Raw genomic sequence first — 15,268 nt, 5'->3', positions numbered from 1 at the left:
TTTTAGAATTTTCTTTTTATCTTTGAGGAAATGGAAATTCCATATGTGTACATATGGATAATACTTCATTAGTCCTGTTTTCCATTCAACATGCCACCTCAATTAAATAACTGTTTCTTCATTTCCAAATACTTATTTTCTATTTTTTAATTATTTCTTCCCCTCATTTTTTTGGCGCATCTCCATTTAGAATTTCCATTAGATGGATGATGGATTAGTTGGATATTTCCCTTTGTACCTCTAAATTTCTGTCGCAGGTGATCTAGTTGGAAACTGTCAGATAAAACCCATATAGTTACAAAACCATTTTATTTTCCATTGGAATACAGTCGAGCATGATTTCCCAGCACCCCTCGCATGTAGTTAGGATCCATATGACCAGTTCTGGCCAAGAGTAAGCTAACCGGGGTCATGTGTGTCCCTTTCAGTACAAGTTGGTGTAAGTAGGTAGTGGTCTATCTCATTTATCTTTTCCTTTCATATTTGAAGGCTGACAGATGCCAATGCACCTTGGAAGCCAAAAGATGTTGAATGAAAGATAAAAAATGATTTGATTTCTGAGTCAGTGCTTAAAGAAGAGCTTTCCAGAAGTGCTCACTGACTTTTAGCAAGGGATGAAATCTAGGCAAAGTGGTTTTATATAGCAGCTAGTTTAAATTACCTTAGCAAGTACTTCTTGCCTTGGTAATCTGGATTCTGGGAATATGACTACATTTATATTCCAGATAAATAATTCAGATGCCTACCGTAAAAACGTATTTATGCAACCCATGTGTTAATTATCTTAAATGATTTTGGCAACTATAATGCTAGTTTTAAAAGTGTTTTCCTAATTTTCTGTTTGCTATTTTTCATTTCGCTATTCCTACTTTTTATGTCTGCAATAACTCCTAGCATCTTTCAAGTTAAGATTTTGTTCCTTGAATTATTTTATTGTTTTATTTAGCATTTATGATTCTGTTTATTCATCCTGGTCCTTCTCTCTTATTTATGTTCTTCTCTATGATTGCAATTTTTTACTATAAAAATATCCCATTCCTAAGACATATTGAAGTAAAAATTAGATTTGATTAAAACGATTGAGGAAAAATACCCAATTGTTTGGCACAAACTCTTCTCTGTCCGATCTCCCTTACATTTGTTAACATCAATTTTTTTTTTTTTTTTTTTACATTTGATCATTTGACATTTGTTGAATATTTTTGTCTTTGTATTTGTTGATTCAGCTCAGAACATTTGTGGACTCAGTTCATAAATATTATGTCTGGACTGAAATTCAGTGTGATTTTCCTTTAAATTTGATCTTGTCGACTATTTATCTTCTAACTATTTGAAAACTTGAATTGCGCTCCTTTCTGTTTTACAGTTGTTTTTGCTTCATACTTAAAAGAATTTTTTGCCATTACAGTGCAATTGGAGGAAAACAAGAGGGCAGACATTTATGCCACTGAGCCAGAATTAAGGTAAGAAATGTGAGGCAGCATTTTGCATGATTACAGTTGGGCCCTATATCTATTTTAAAATATGATATTTTGTACAATGCGAATTTCGCATTATTTTTGGTAATTTAAAATATTGCAGTAAGGAATTGTGTTAAGATACTAATCAGCTTGATTAATAAGATTTTACTACTTTCTTAAATTATATACATGATATAAATACCTCATTTGCTTGATCCTGGTTCTAGTCCTGATGTGTTATCAGGAATCATACAGTAGGACAATATTCAATAAAAAACAAAATACTGCAGAATATGTATTTCAGTGAGTGGGAGGTAGATTGTAGAGATTCTGTTTTGCAATTGTTAAAAAAAAAAAAAACAAAACCCTATATTTGCTACCAGAATGTGTGGCTTAGAGAACAGAGATTACCTTTGCATTTCTGCAAATAAAATTCCCATAAGTAAGAACAAGCAAGTTGGTCAGAATTTACTATTATAGCTACAATGTGAAAGATAGATTAAAATATTAAAGGGTTTAAACTCAATGACATTGCATGTGAAGGTAAGCTTAATATTCTCAAGTTGGTCTAATATTCCTCAACTTTCATTAAGAGCACACACATGTTTAATTAGTGCCTCAAAGATTCAGAGAACTAGAATGTCCAAGGGCCTCAGAAAATCTTCTAGTTTAAGTTAGAAATGTAGAGAAGATGAGCTAAGTTATTCAGGACACCTGGATATGAGTTTATGCACAATTTATCCAACTGTCTTTAAAACTTTTCACTTAATGAGGCATATTATAGGGAGAAAAATGACCAGGAAATGTATGATATATTTGGAGAAGGTAGCAATCCAATTTATAAATTCCCATCTTCCAACCATCTGGAGGTGCCAGATTGGCAGGGTTTCTCGTCAGCATTCTGTATATTAAGCACGCTTCACAAAGCAAGAAAAGGAATCACTCAGCATTCTCAAATACTCGAAGGATTCCTTTAAAAGGTTGATAACCAGTCTGCAATATATTTTTTAAAATAGCTATTTGCTATTATGCATTGTTTAAGAGAAGAACTGGGGATTCACAGTATAAATTGCATTCCCTATAGATAATACCAAAGATTCAAGGATGAGGGATAACCCATTGAATGTGAGGGTGAATTTTCTTTATCTTTACGGACTCCTTGTCACCTGGGGCTGAGGTTAATTATAGTGATAATATGACAGTCTAGCAAAATCCACAGATTTGGGAAATGCACAAAAATTGGTAAGTTTACTATTTCTGGGTTAAGAATGAGCAACACAATGAAACCTGTACGTGAGGCAGAGTGGGGAAGAAATGAAATAATGATAAATTTTAAGCATTCATTTTACTTTTCTAGTAGTTTTCTTGAAATACACATGGGAAGATTTCTTATCCATTAATTATGTATGCCTTTGATGGGTCTAGATTCTCCTTAACCCAATGGAAGCTACAATCTTCTGTGAGATTATTCCTCTATTTATATTATAGATCAAAATATGTCTGAAATAAAAACCTATAATAGAAGTCATAAAAAATGGATGATGGATTCCACTTATTCCCAATTAAATAAAAAAATTGGAATGCAACATATGAATTAAAGAGTATTTTGTTTTAGAGTGAAATACCACCTTTGGACATTCTAAGCCAAGAAGGTACAAGATACAGCTAAATATTTACTGATAACAACATTCAATTCTGAGATTTTCCATAGAAGCCCAATTCTGGACTTTTAACAATGGCAAAAAACAAATTATTTAGTTATTATTCTAATGGGAGTGAATCTGAATTGAAAAGTAAGAGGCTCAACACCAAAGATGAAATGATTCTTAAGAAAGTCGGATCTATTGAGAATTCCCATGCCATGGAAAATAAACTCTCCTAATACCTTTAGGATCTATCAGGACACTTAAGCTGAATGAAATGACTATGACTTTAAATGTAGAAAGAAGAAAATGAAACTTGAGATCTGTCTTAGGAAGGAAAAAACAACAAATAAAAAATTATAAGGCCCTGATTCTGAGTAACAAGCTGTGTATAACTTCAAAATACTAAACTGATAACCAAGAAAACCAAGAACAGTAAAAAGATGGTTTCTGCCTTTAACATTTAAAGTTAGTTCTGTTTTGGTTTAGTGTTGATAAACTCAATTTACATTGAATAGAAATTTCAGTTGAGAACTGTTTTTGAATATTCTGTGTATATTAAGAAATGACTCAGGTTGGTTTTAATATTTCCAAAGCTTGAAGCAGAAGTACTTACTCTGAATCCTGCAAGTAAAGCTGGGAAACCTGTCTTTACAGGTGCTCTGCTGTATGATCCCAGAAGAGATGGAGGAGTGGATTATTAGGGAAATGAACTAAATTAAAGCTTGGCTTCATTGGTATTTTTACCCAAGTCCAAATAATATTTAGGTAGAAAGCCAAATGAAAGCGTGGGTTAATTGAAACAACAAAGAAATTTAACATGAAATAAATAAGTCTAAAGTAGAAAGTCAAGTACAGATTTATGTATATTTTGTCAGAAGCATACAGACATTATTATTCTTTTTTAAATGCTCTTATAATACCTGGTCGAGGAAATGCAGTTACCGATACAAAGGAAGGTATATGAAATTTTATGTCAAAAAAGGAGAGTGACTTCCCTTCTCCAGTCTCCAGAACATGATATCTATTCCGTCACTCTTCTTTTTTGTAAACATTTCATGCCTAATGACTTTCACTTCCCTTCATTGGAGTCATGATATGTTCAGGACACATCTGCCTGGAGCTAAGAATCATATTTTTTTCCTAACATGCATTGTGCATAGAATCAGGCGTCAGAGACTGCATGATTGATGTTAGAGTACAGGACATCTCCTTTTACAGAAGAACATCTTTTAGAAAGTTTGTATCAACTTGCTGTGTGTGTGTGTGTGTGTGTGTGTGTGTGTGTGTGTGTGATTTATGTTTCTCTGGTTCCCCTGTGATAATAAGACCCAGGAGAACAAATGTATGTACTATTTATCTTTTTCATCACCAGCATCACCAACCAAATATTCTTCATGTGATTGCCATTTATAGATGTTTATTGGACTAAAAAAATGATGGGTACTTACTAATAAGATAAAAGGAGAAAAGAAGGATTTTTAAAATCTAATTATTTAAAAAATCAAATGGATATACGGTAAGTATAATAGAGGAAACAGTCTGCATTTATCATTAAAAATTTAAGTTTATATTTTGGGTGGTAAAGTCTGCTGAGCTAGACAGTCAAATCAAGTCGGTAATATTTCCATTCTTCGGTATGTATATGTAGAAAGGGTCACTTGACAAAATAAAGCCAAATAATTTCACCACTCAGATATAAAATCATGGGAAGGGAAGAAGAAAACTTACAAGAAAAATAAGGCTGAAGGAGAATAAGTTGCAAGTGTGTCTATACATCATGAAAGGAGAGATAGCAGTTGTCTTCAACAGTTAATAACATGAGGAGATATTTTCCTTTATGTGATTATTCAAGAAGTTTTCTGTATTGAATGCCTATAATGTGACATGCTGATTTTCAGGGATTTTCCTAGCAGAGCTCACGGTCCAGCCAAGACATGAAAATAATAAACAACTAATCTAGTGTCATGTGACAAGTACTATAAAGGTGAGTGCGGTGAAGTAAACCTGGAGCGGAACAGCTGACTTGTTGGAGAGGGAGTCTTAAGTGAGATGTGAAGAGAGTATATCTTACCAGGTGAAGAGGGCAGGGGCCAAGGATAATAGCAAGAGTAGAGATGGTGCCTTGTGGTACACATTGTTTAATTAATTCATTGCTTGACTGTGGTCATAAGATCACATGTTTTCCAAAATGATTTGTTTCCATAGACTGGTGGTAATATCTAGGGTATCTTAGAAAGGAGTCTGCTTGGTTTTGGTTTATCAGCAATTTACTATAATGTAGATTGTTTCCTATCCCTCTGTGCCTTTGCACACGGGCTTTATTCTCTATTTTGTAAATTTTTCAATATATTTCAAACAATAATATTGAAGGCAAGTGGGTTTTCATAACAACCACTTTAGAATACCATTGTTAAGAGTACGGGCTTTGAATACAGAGAGACTTCAGACAGACTTCTGCCACAAATATGCAGAATTTAGTAGTGATCTAGAGCTAATTTTCCTAATCAGAAAAGATGCACAATATATGATTTATAGAGCTTTTGTTAGGGTTAATTATTATGTGAACATTATTATTAGGTTTATTCAAATCATAAGAATGTTTCTACTTGATAGAAATGTTTAAATCATAGCATAACTGGCAAATATTTTCTAAAGATACTGGACATAAAATGTTACAGGAGGAAAATTACTGAAAAACATGTCTATTTTCAAAAAAAATTTAACACCTTTAGATTGGTGATAAATGACTACCAACTAGAAGGCCAAGTTAACTGTTATGCAGTTAGGGTGATATTCTTCTTCACTCAAAGATTTAAAACCCTTAGTTATAATCTTTCTGGATAAGAGAAAGATGCTTATCTTACAAAACTGATTTGGGACTTCTTTGACAGAGTACATGATGATATATTTAAGCTGTGAATAATGAAAGTAGATATCATTACATTACTCTTATGGGTGAATTAGGGAGCCAAAAATAAGTTTAAGAAGGATGTAGAGGAACTGGGAAAAACAAAATCAAAATAGTAGGCAAAGTAGAAGTGGAGAAGTTGGGAGCAATATGACCAAGACAGGAAGCCTGTAGGAATGAGCATCTACTGAATTCAAAACTATGCTATGCAGAGCCTCAATAAGGGAAGAAGAAGTGAAATAAATCAGGAGTGTGAAATTAAGTGATGATGACAAGCAGGACAATTTTACTTGGCTACATATTAGAAACAACCAACAGTGGGGTGGGGCTCCTAGAATGGAGGCATGAGGAGCTCGGCAGGCCCTTGCCCCAGTATAACAGTGATTTAATTGGTGAAAATCATAAAAAACAATCATTTAACATTTCTGAACATTGTCCTAGAAGCACACAGTAAACAGAGAAACAATTACTCAAGAAAATTGACTATAATGTCGGTAAGAACACTAGAAATCTGTAGTATTGGGGCCGCAACACACTCCGTTCCCCTGACTCCCATTTTTCTCCTGCTCTTCTGTGGGCTCCCTCAAAGTACATTGAAACTTTATATATTTTTTCTCTCTCAGTTTCTTGTTTTCCTTCAATGCCTAATGCAGTGTTAAGTCCTTGTTATACATAACTAAATTTGTTGAACAAAAAATAAATGTAAGAATGACTACTTGGTTGGGAAGCCACCTGACATTTCCATGGGTTACTTTAATACAGGCCTTAAGTTTTGTGATAAGCACATGGAACAGTAACTTGAAATAATATTGCTCAAAAGTGCCATTTTTACTTAATTTCTGCTCATTGACAGTTATTTAAAATAAAAATATGTAAATTGGGCTTCACAGATATTGAAAACTTTTGTGTATCAAAATACGCTATCAAGAAAGTATGAAGTCACATAAAGTTTATAGCAACACAATTAACAATTTCAAAGATGTGGAACCAACCTAAATGCCCATTGACTAATGAATGGACAAAGAAAATGTGGTATATATACACCATGGAATACTACTCAGCCATTAAAATGAACAAAATAATGTATTTTTCATCAACGTGGATGGAGCTGAAGGCCATTATTCTAAGCCAAGCAACACAGGAGTGGAAAACCAAAAACTGTGTGTCCTCACTTACAAGTGAGTGCTAAGCTATGAGTAAGCAAAGGCATACAGAGTGATATAATGGACTTTAGAAACTCAGAAATGGGAGGGTGGTTGGGGGCTAGGGATAAAAACTACATGTTACATACAATGTACACTACTCGGTACACTAAAGTCTCAGAATGCATTACTGTATAATTCATCCCTGTAAGAAAAAAACATTTGTATCCCAAAAGCTATTGAAATAATTTTTAAAAAAGAATGTGTGAAAAGACAACCTATAGAAGGGGATAAAATATTTGAAAATCATATATCTGACAAGGGGTTAGTATAAAAAACACAGAAGAAACTCCTACGAGTCAACAACAAATCTACAGTCTGATTTTAAAATGGTGAAATAATTTAAATAGACATTTTTCCAAAGAGTATATACAAATGAACAATAAGCACATAAGAAAATGCTTAGCATTACCAATTGTCAGAGAAATGCAAATCAAAACCATGATATACTTTTTCATATCTACCAGGATAATCTAAAAAATAATAATAGTAACAAATGTTGGCAAGGATATGGACAAATTGGAACCTTCACACATTGCTGATGGAAAAGTAAAATGATGCAACCACCATGGAAGTTAGTTTGGCAGTTCCTCAACAAACTAAACATGCAATTGCCATATGAACCAGCAATTCCATTCCTGGGTATATAACCAAATAAATAGAAAGCAGGGATTTCAACAGACGTTTAGACATCAATATTCATTGCAGCATTATTACAATAGCTAAAGGTGGAAATGACTCAAATGACCATTAGCAGATGAATGGATAAACAAAATGTACAATATACATATAATGGAATATGATTCTGCCTTAAAAAGGTAAGAAATTCTGATATATGCTGCAACATGGATGGACCTTGAAAACATTCTGCTACATAAAAATAAGCCAGACACAAAAGAAAAACATTACATGATCCCACTTATATGAAATAGTTAAACAGGTAAATTGATACAGACAGAAAGTAGATTAGAGATTACCAGGGTAACCTGGGGGGAGAGAGAATGCAGAATTTTTACATAATGGTTACAGAGTTTCTATCTGATGTGATTAAAAGTTTTAGAAATAGATAGAAATGACCAGGAGTGGTGGCTCACACCTGTAATCCCAGCACTTTGAAAGGCCGAGGTGGGCAGATCACTTGAAATCAGGAGTTCGAGACCAGCCTGACCAACATGGCGAAACCCCATCTCTACTAAAAATATAAAAATTAGCCAGGTGCAGTGGTACGTGCCTGTAGTCTCAACTACTGGGAGGCTGAGGCATGAGAATCGCTTGAACCTGGGAGGCAGAGGTTGCAGTGAGCCGAGATCGTACCGCTGTACTCCAGACTGAGCACAGAGTGAGCCTCTGTCTCAAAAAAAAAAAAAAAAAAAAAAAAAAAAAAAAAAAAAAAAAAAGTGATGATTGTACAACATTGTGAATATAATTAATACCTTTGAATTGTACACTTAAAAATGGTTAGAATGGCAAGTTTTGTTACATATATTTTAGTACCACATAAAATTTTAATGATGTAATATGCCAAAAAGCATTTAATTCTACACTCTAAATGCATGAATTATATGATAGATGTATTATATTTCAATAATTTTTTTTTCAAAAAGTGATTTAAAAGCAGCCAGGGGACAATACACAAAGAATTTCTCATGAAAGCCCTTTCATAAGGATGAAAAAAACATTAGTTCATGGGACTTGAAGAATAGAGTCATTCTATGATCTTTGAAAATAAATACTATTTAAGGTTGTCTTCTTCATGATAACCTTTTCTAGTTACCTGGATCATTTCATTTAGTGATGAACCAGGCCTGGTTGTAGACATATATTGCGCAATTTTTCACTATATTTCCTCCTGTGTTTTTTCCCTTTTTGTCCTTGGATTATAAATTACTTGAGGGTAGTTCTTTGCACACAGGTTTGAGGAATTAAGACAAGACATAAATGGCCAGATTCAGACTTCAGCTTCATATAGTTCAGACTGAGAATCCTGTCTTGTGCTCAGTAATTACAAGATGTCCTCCTTGGATTAGGCTGTGTCCCAGTGAAAATGATGTAAAAGTCTAGTCCCAGTTAGTCTTGTCTTTGAGCAGGTTCCATAAAACAAACAGGCTATTAATCAATTCTGAAGTTATTAAAACCAATAATTGTGCTAAGAGGTACAACTGTGCTTACTGGTCACAACACTTTTTCTCATTAATATTTACCATTGAAAGCAGAAGTGTTAGAGGAATGAAGGCATTAAGAGTGAAAGTATTATTTCACATCAGAGATTGCACAAATTACCAAATCTCTAAGTGGTAGAAATCTCTTTTGCCTGTAATACCTCATGGCCTGATTGTCATTTTGAATAAATACATGCAGATCAAGTTTCCAGAGACTATATTTATAACACAAATTATAAATTTGTGTCCACCCTCTCCCCCAGCAATACAAATTAAACAGTCCCTCTAACAATGTCCTGCAAAGCAAATTATTTTTCAAGTCCAAAAGGTTAGCATTATTGACAAAATAGAATCAAAAATTTCTGTTGTATTTTTAATATGCATCAACATCCTTCTAATCAATATATGGTTATTATTTAAAAATATAAAATAAATGGTTGTAAATAATTTTTGGCCGGGCATGGTGGCTCATGCCTATAATCCCAGCAATTTTGGAGACTGAGGCAGGGGGATCACTTGAGGTCAGGAGTTCAAGACCAGCTTGGCCAACATAGTGAAACCCGTCTCTACTGAAAATACAAAAATTAGCTAGGCATGGTGGCACATGCCTGTAATCCCAGCTACTCAGGATGCTGAGGCAGGAGAATCGTTTGAACTCAGGAGGCAGAGGTTGCAGTGAGCTGAGACTGTGCCACTGCACTTCAGCCTTGGTAACAGAGTGAGTAAGACTCCAACTCAAATAATAATAATAATATATATATTTTTTTCACAATTTTGACATCAAATAACTTGCCTTGAATTATACTCTCAAAAATTGTATAAATACAAAACATAAATTTTCAAATACTAATTTCATGGCATCAGAATGTATATAAATTGATTATTATTCCTACAACTTCTTTAGCCCAGTGCAGAGACGTGCACACTGAGAAAAGAGCACTATAGTTGCTCTCAGGCTAGCCCATGTGAAAAAACAGTTCTTCATTGATATGGCTCCCCCCAGTAGCCACCAGTTCTCACAATAGGGTCAACCACAAAAAGGAAACTGTGAACCTCTTTCTCTTGTGGGAACAGGGTGGGATGAAGTGGCTGTGCAAATAGCAAATAGGATTTTAGAAAGGAGAGAACAACCAGATGTCACAAAGATTGAGACTGAAACAGGCCCACTTGCACCAACAGGAAAGGTGATGTAACTGAACGTAGCAGGACCAGCTGTGGTAGATTGCATGGGTCAGAGCCACACTGTCAGGAGAGCCTTGATCAGACCACATCTGGTGGTGCAGAACCAACATTTAAACAGGGCTCCCCCAAAAATAAAAAAATAAAAAGTAAACAGGGCAGAAAGAGAATAAAAAGAACGTGCAATTTTGTGGGAATGGTTATGGAGACAGTGGAATTCTACTGAATATGAGATTTATATTTTAGGATAGTTTATGTTTAAAAAATTTTTTTAGACAACTGCATGGCACATACCTTAGTATTTTGTAAAAAGAAACACTCTTCTTGATCTGGGTCTAGAATGGTGGTTCACCACTGTGGGTGATTTTGCCCCTACCCAGGGAATATTCAGCAATGTCTAGAGACACCTTTGGTTGTCATAACTAGGAAGGGGTGTTATTTACTACTGGTATCTTGTATAGAGGTCAGAGGTGCTGCTAAATATTCTACTACACACAGGGCAGCTCCTCACGACAATGAGTTATTTTGCTCAAAATGTCAGTAGTGCTGAGGTTGAGAAACACTGATTTAGAGTCACGTGATAGAAGGTTCGAGATCATCTTGTCTGATTAAACAGATGAGGAAATAAAATCAAAGAGGGTGGGTGACTGATGCAAGGACTCACAGCTTGGCAAAGTTGTAATTAAAGATGATATCCTGGCAGGGAGCCGTGACTCACGCCTGTAATCCCAGCATTTTGGGAGGGCGAGGCGGGCGGATCACGAGGTCAGGGAATAGAGACTATCCTGGCTAACATGATGAAATCCCGTCTCTACTAAAAATACAAAAAATCAGCCGGGCGTGGTGGCGGGCACCTGTAGTCCCAGCTACTCAGGAGGCTGAGGCAGGGGAATGGCGTGAACCTGGGGGATGAAGCTTGCAGTGAGCCAAGATTGCACCACTGCACTCCAGCCTGGGTGACAGAGCAAGACTCCGTCTCAAAAAAAAAAAAAAGAAAAAGAAAAAAAAAAAAGAAAAAAAAAATGATATCCCTAGACAGTTCCCAGATGACAAGAGTCACAGAATAACTAATGTTGATGACAATGAAGATGCCAGGATCAAAAGAACCTGAGCATGAGAACTTTTGTGTAATGGGGAAAGTGGGAGAAAAAGGAAACTCTGCCTTAGCTATCTAAATTCCTAGGATAGTGGAGAAATCAAATACAAATGGGACTGCTCTAAGCTGCAAAGCATGACCCTATCATCATTTATTATTATCGGCAGGACCTGCCCAGTGAGATCAGGCCTCAGGGGAATGCCAACTCCCAGAAATGTGAGAAAAGAAGTACAGGGCTCAGGACTAACTAATATATGTTCAAAGCCATTATAAAGACAAACTGCCTCAAATACCACATTTTTGCTTATGGGTTATTCTTTAAACAAGAACAATTAAGCTATAGTCTCATTTTAGTAAGATGCCAATTTCTTACGGAGTCTGAAGTAAACAGAATCTTGCTGTTGTCAGAAAGAAAATAATATACTCTTTTCTTCCTTCTTTGAATCAGATACGTTTGCCAGAAAAATTACTATTAAGTGCCTCTCCAGATTAAAAAAATTATCACATATTATATTGACTCACTTCTATTTTCCTTCAAGTTAAATATGAACAGACACCTGCCTTTGCAGAATTTACAGTGCATTTGTAGTACTTTAGTTTTCAGAATCTCCCTTGGTCTTGTCTCATTTCCCCTGATACTACTGTGACTGAAGTTATCTCTCCCTTCAGTTAGTTTAAATTCTATTAAGTCTGATCTTTTTCAATTAGTTCCACTTGTACACTCACAGAAGCATTCCTCAAGGAAACTGTGAAATAGGAAGTTCATGGTGGGTAAGAAGAAAAAAAAAAGCAAGTGGTAAAAAAACTGACATTTTGGAAAAAACAATATATTTTGTGATTATTTTTCTCCCATGATAGTTTGAATTAAAAAGATAAGATAATAATTCAGGATGAGTTTCTATCTAATGTGGGAGGAAAAGTATGTCATCAAACAGTATATGTTAGTCTCTGGAGACCACCTCAACGATAAAATGAAGATAAAAAATCTAGGTTGTTTTATGTTAGCTTGAAATATTCCGAATAAGATAATTTTGTTCATTTTTGGTACCCAGATCATTTTTAATTTCATTCTCAATGTTCTCACTTATTTATTTTTGTATCAACTGAAATAATTCTCCATCTTTGCGTTTACCTCTTTGAAATATGTTTACAGTCCTGACCCTCCATTAGGCATTGCCTAACAGAATGATGAAGTACATGTTCTCATTTAATCTTGCCCTGTAGATCAGGCCCTTCAGCCCTTGAATTATTTTCTTAATCTTCTGAGCACTCAGTTGAAAACACTTCATTTCTTTAGTAGTTCACTCCAGGTGCTTTGGAAAATACAAACATCAGGCATAGTGCCTAATCTAGAGGGAATTACATTATCCATAATACTTTAAATATATATGATACTGTACAATTAAGATTTCCTTATTTATTTATCTTATACTATAATCAACACAGTAAGACAAGTAGACCAAGAATTTTATCAATACCAAAGCACACAGCTACTAAGCTACTAAAACCATGTATTTTGATTTAAAGTCTAGCCAATCCTTGCTTCTTAAGTATAGAATCTTAAATCTATCTCCTCCCCATACACACGTTTTTTGTTTGTTTGTTTGTTTGTTTGTTTTGAGATGGAGTTTCACTTTGAAAAAAATCGTGCAGTGGCACGATTTTGGCTCACTGCAACCTCCATCTCCCGGGTTCGAGCGATTCTCCTGCCTCAGCCTCCTGAGTAGCTGGGACTACAGGCTCCCGCCACCATGCCTGGCTAATTTTTGTATTTTTAGTAGAGACGGGGTTTCATCATGTTGGCTAGGATGGTCTTGACCTCTTGACCTAGTGATCTGTCTGCCTCAGCCTCCCAAAGTGCTGGGATTACAGGCGTGAGCTACCATGCCTGGCTTTGAGTCTATATTTTAAAAATATGGCTCTGAAATATAAACATAGAATAGTTAAAAATTAGTATTCTTATGATCAACAGTATAGATCCAATGACTTTATGCTAGGATTAGGTTAATGGAGTCCTAAGCTATCATGATGAGGAATGGATATATCCTAAGCCTCTTGATGTTTCCCACTTTGTCTGTAACTAGTTTAGCCTTTAACTAGTTGGGCAAAACTTTTCTTCAACCTTAGAGAGCACTTTAATTCTAAACACATTTACCTTGACCACACTTATTTCAACCGTTTATTCATCTATATACCCATTTATTAGATATTTTGATTCCTTTATATGGGATTGAAGTCTGTGTTAGGTGCTAGGTGTATGGAAATTAATAAAAGACAAGAAGATGAGGATAAAAAAACCTTGAGACCACATTGCATATTAGATCAGGATTGGAAAGGATCTCTCTTCATACCGGCCCATAAGTGACCAATCCTCAGAAAGTAGAGCCAAAGAAGAGGTGTGTCTAGGTAGTTTGCTTTAGGAAGAAACTCAGGGGAACAGGAATGGAAAAAGGGCAACTTTGGAAAAGGAAAAAAGAAAACAAGTATGAGGGTACATTGTCAAGCTTGCCACTGCTCTGACAACAGGGGCAAAATTCTACTTGATTATTTGATGCAGTCAAGTCTAACTTAATTCAGAATTTTCTGCTCAAGGAATGGTTCTAGCTCCCATGCCACGATGATCAGAGTTGCCAAAGGGTATTAAATCCCTCACCCTCCCGTATTTGTGTGTGAGTGATTATCAGGGTGTTCTTGCAGATCTCTGGTTGTGGTCTTCAAGAACTCCTATAGAAGGAATGTATACACTGAACAGCTGAGCAATGTGGTTAAGTTACTCCTGATCCAAGCTGCCTGCTGGGCAATGAATAGGGTACAGGAGGATTGAGAGAATGTGAGGCGTGACCCAGGAGGTAAAGGATATGGTGTCAAATAATAGGGAAGCTCAAAGTAGAGAAACTTAGCTGGATCAGCTTAGTGGGGACCTTATGGAGGAAACTCAAGTATTAAATGGGCAGTTGAACTATATGGCTTACATGGTCCCTTAAACACTTGAGTTTATAAATACCAATACATATCACTATCTAATCTCAAATTCCAAACTCATACTGTTTCATAATGCCAGGTTGTTTCTTTTCCACTGTTACAGATAGTTCCTGCCTCTGTAGTGTCTGCTTTCATCCTGTGACTTTTACATGACCAGCATTCTCAATTAAGCCCTTTAGAAGTATTTTGCAGATCAGCATTATAGAAGGTCCCCAGATCTAAGAAAAACAGTTTTTTACTGTTAATTGAAATTTGACCATGAAGAAAATATGTAACCTCCCTGAGCCCTGGGTTCCATATATGAAAATTCACACTTACATTGCAATGTTTAAAATGCGTAAAATGGCCTAACATGCAGTAGACACTCAATAAATAGCAGTTTTATTATCCCTTTACCTGAGGTTGTCAATTCTAAGGACAAGTTTTGGCCGCACTCCTGCAACACAAAAATGCTATCACTAGGAGTAACTGGCATGTCATAGATCCGGGTTTCCTCCAAGGTAACCAGGGAGTTGTGGAACTGAAGGGGATGTGCAGATTTCATAGTTGTCTCTACCACTCTCTTACTACCTTATCTCTTCTCTGCCATGATTAAGATGAAAATATGATTGGGCCAAAGCCTAATCTTTATCATTT

At 35.5% G+C, this 15,268-nt stretch overlaps 1 long non-coding RNA gene across 1 annotated transcript in view; it reads left to right on the top strand.

The window, feature by feature from the left end:
• The window catches only part of LOC119625799 (uncharacterized), a 520,080-nt gene that overhangs the window by 88,051 nt on the left and 416,761 nt on the right, over positions 1-15,268 (top strand). The window contains exon 2 of the long non-coding RNA XR_005241941.1: positions 1,409-1,463. This is a non-coding gene — a long non-coding RNA (uncharacterized lncRNA). The remainder of the gene's footprint in view (positions 1-1,408; positions 1,464-15,268) is intronic.

The sequence above is a fragment of the Chlorocebus sabaeus genome, chromosome 15 (genome assembly GCF_047675955.1).
Source record: "Chlorocebus sabaeus isolate Y175 chromosome 15, mChlSab1.0.hap1, whole genome shotgun sequence".
Classification (NCBI taxonomy): domain Eukaryota; kingdom Metazoa; phylum Chordata; class Mammalia; order Primates; family Cercopithecidae; genus Chlorocebus; species Chlorocebus sabaeus.
This window is presented reverse-complemented; position numbering and strand designations above follow the sequence as displayed.